This window comes from Drosophila virilis, chromosome 5 (assembly GCF_030788295.1).
Source record: "Drosophila virilis strain 15010-1051.87 chromosome 5, Dvir_AGI_RSII-ME, whole genome shotgun sequence".
NCBI classification, from domain to species: Eukaryota; Metazoa; Arthropoda; class Insecta; order Diptera; family Drosophilidae; genus Drosophila; species Drosophila virilis.
Window position 1 is genome coordinate 4,800,180 of NC_091547.1, and position 3,801 is coordinate 4,803,980.

General features: G+C 41.0%; 1 non-coding gene across 1 annotated transcript; it reads right to left on the reverse strand.

The window, feature by feature from the left end:
* Nucleotides 1-3,225: 3,225 nt before the first annotated feature.
* On the reverse strand, nt 3,226-3,323 carry TRNAY-GUA (transfer RNA tyrosine (anticodon GUA)). The gene is made up of 2 exons: nt 3,287-3,323; nt 3,226-3,261 (listed from the first exon to the last, which is right to left on the reverse strand). It is a non-coding gene; the product is annotated as a tRNA-Tyr (tRNA).
* Nucleotides 3,324-3,801: the final 478 nt, after the last annotated feature.

Here is a 3,801-nt window from a genome sequence, read left to right on the forward strand (position 1 = left end):
TCCTACTTTTAGCTACTACCTACTTTAAGACAAATATTAATTCCTTGATAATGTAAGATCTAAGCCAGATTTCAGACCAAACACAATGCATATTCAATCTTAAACTTGAATGCCAAAGACCTTAGTTATAGAGCAGCCCTCGTTGAATTTGTAGTTGAATTTAGCACACTTTCAATTTGTTGTATTTGTGTTTTGGGGACTCGTGCAATTCTGCGATTGCGATTGCAAATTGCAAATGAGAATGCGACCAAGCAACAAGAACAACGGCAAGAAGCAGAAATCCGTGCGTGTTAAGGATCAAACGGGTTTCGTCCAACGGACAGACTCATTGTCAGTCGTACGCCATGACAACTTGATAAAGATTTCATGCCTTTGATTAATATATTAAGTCCCCGAACGGAAAGAAGAACGGTAACGCAACCCGAACACAGCACAACAAACCGCCGGCAAACACCAAACACCAAAAACACACACGAGACACACGAGACACACGCACACACACCGGGTCCACAACTTCCCGTAGTTGTGTTGTGGCAAGGTGTGCGGACTTTTTGGACATGGCCATAAATCAACTGGAAACTTGCCAGTTGATGCCTCCGTTGGGGAAACTTGCAGTTCCGCCTGTCTAATGCGAGACTTCGTGTCAATTAAATAGAATTGAAGTTCAGTTCAGTTCAGTTCAGTTCGGTTTCGTTTGTTTGAGTTGAGTTGATGAATTTGAAGTGGATTTCTAATGTAACTATCGCTCCACTGGGATTTCGAATAGCAAATCGTTTTTGAATGCGTACCCAAATGATGCATTGCCGCCAAGTATGAGTAGTTTTTATACGCATAAGCTATGGCAATGAGTAGTTAAATGAATTAAAGAAATGCTGCAATATATGGAAATAATACATGGAATAAAAGAACTTGTTCAGAGCTATTTATATGCGTGTTCATCCCAAGTATGAGTAGCTTTGATACGCATAAGCTGAAGCAATGAGTAGTTAAGTGATTTAGCATTTGTAAATGGAATACGTTTAGTATTCATATAATGGAAGCTTAATAGAGCTATTCATATTCATATTCATGCCATTTACGGGTAGTTTCTATGCTCATAAGCTGAAGTAATATTTAACATTTAACATTTAAACATGCAACGGACTCCTTTTATTGAAAAACTAAGTATTCAGAAAGGACATGCAGGGATTATATGATATTCTTGATGTTCTAAGGCACATTTTGCTATTAATGTAAGGTCCAGAGCTCAAAAAAAGAATACGTTGCTCTATTTTCTTTTCATAATATAGTTTTATGAAGCTCACAAGAAGACATAAGCAAAAAAGCGTGATATTGCGGAGAGAGAAGAAATTAATTATAAAAATACAATTATAAGATATTTTAAATTCCGGATATATATAAAAAGATAGATAAATTTAAAAAAATTCAAATTCCTTCAATACTTTTCAAATCAAACAAAAGTAATTTCATCCAGATAGAAAGAGTTTTTATACCTACCAAACTTTTTCAAATTTCTCAACACTTGACAAACTGGGACCGCAGACATATGTACGTGTAGATAAGAAGTAAGGGTGTGTGTCAGTTACCTTTTAGGAGGAGCGCATAAAGAAGCACTCGATTAAATGATGAGCCCAGTCTGGGCACATTCGGCTGTAGCAGGCCGAACCAATCATTAAATGGCATAATTGAAGCTCCGGGGAAGCGAAATCTGAAAATATAATAAAATAAAAAGTCGAATAAAATGGAAATGACAAAAACAAGAGGGTGGCCGGAAATAAGGACACGGCACAGCCAAACGAACAGAAGGCCCAGCAAAAAAGAGCGTTAGCCAACCCCAAATGGAAGTGAAATAAATGCACAGAGCAACTACAACAGCAACAACAGCAACAGCAGCAACAACAGCAACAGCAACAACAACAGCAACAGCAACAGCAACGTGTATGCAATGTCTGTAATGTTCTTAACATAAAAAGTCAAAAGCAAATACAAATTCTCTGCGTGTGCAACTGTGTGCGTGTGCTTGAACGTATTCGTATATCAAATTTACGGTAGAGGGCGCCCTGTGGACCACCCACCACACACACACACACACACACACGCACAGCAACTGAGAGCAGCAGCAGCAGCAGCAGCGACAGCGGCAGCAGCAGTGACAGCGCCAGCAACGAGGACAGCGCATCAAAATAGAAGAAAAAGTTTGCACGCTGTAAACTTTGTTGGTTTTTTTTTTTTTTTTTTGATGTGCTGTGTTTTGCTCTCTCCACGTTGCGCTCCCCTTTGGTGCCTTTCACTTTGCCTAGTCCGCTCGACTGGCTCTCCTGGGCAAATATTTAATTTTTATAAAGCCTTCATGCTCTCTGCACTTCTGTTGTAACTGTGTGCGTGCGTGTGTGTGTGTGTGGGGGTTTAGCATTTTGTGTGGGCTTTAAAAATATTAAAGGATAAATGCGCGCACATAAAGCTCACATTTTATGATTGCGAATGCTGTGTGTGTGTGTGTGTTTTTGACATTGGACTGGCGCCGCATTTACAGTAGCATTGCCCCAGGGGAGCACTTTGCATGTGTGTGTGTGTGTGTGCATTTGTTGCTGCGGCGCCTCGATTCGCCTTCATCAATTATTGTTGCAAGTTTGCCGCGTCGCTGCTAATAGTTAATGAAATATGCATATGAAAATAGGCCTATCATTACACGTAGCACGTCGCATGTTTCACATTTCTATTTGACTAACCCTGCCCGCCACTCCTCCCCTCCCCCGCCAGACCATGTACGTATCTGTGTCTGTGTCCTGTCCGCTGTGCGTGTCCTGCGTACTGCGTATTAAGCTCTCCCCCAACTTCATTTGAATGCATGAGGTAACAGCCCATTCATTAGACGTTCCACTGTAATCGTTGCGCATGCCGGGGTGACCAGCTTCCTAAAATATTCAAAGGGATAACGTTGCTTCATTTGGAATGAGAATTAGATCTACATTCCAAATATTATTACTCAGGTGAATGTGAAAGTAATTTACTGCAGCTTATCAAATAGATATATTTTGTGTGATACAAAAAAGGGTTACCATTAACATACCACCTACTATCCATTGCCTAGGAGGGCATATATATAAAAAAGTGAACCATAATTGAGCTTGCTGCATTTCAAATACTTTCAACTGAACAAAGCATAGCGTGTACAACTAGCTTTAAAGACAGAAATATAATAAAAATAACTAAAAAAAAAAAGAATCCTTCGAGCCGGATTTGAACCAGCGACCTATGGATGTCTACTAATTCTGCTTGCTCGCTTCTACAGTCCACCGCTCTACCAACTGAGCTATCGAAGGTCGATAGACGCGTCGATCCAAATCGTCAGCTGCTGCTACGGCTAGGTGTGGCGCTATCAAAAATAATGCTCACCCGAAAGCACCTTTCCACCAAAAGCAACAAGATAATGAAATGCAAAAAGCTTCACTAATCAACGATGCCAACGAAAATCTTCAACAAGAAGGCCTGGCCCGGCTGTAAAAACTGTTATTGACGTCAGCTGGTCACCCTAAAACAGCGCATACAAAATGGAGTAGCTAGCGCCTGTTTGTGCGTGTGAGTGCGTGCGTATGTGTGTGTGTGTGTGTGTGTGTGTTAAGGGCTTGGCTGGCATTCAGTTTATTCGTGCGCTCGTTCGTTTCGTTTTGTTTTTGTTTTTCTTGCTGCTCAGCTGTAAATCCAAAAAAAAAAGAAGAAGCAGCAACAAAAAGCAATTTCAAAAAATGCTAAAGGGCTCGCACGCTGCGGTCGCTGCCGCTGCCGCTGCCTCAGTCGCTG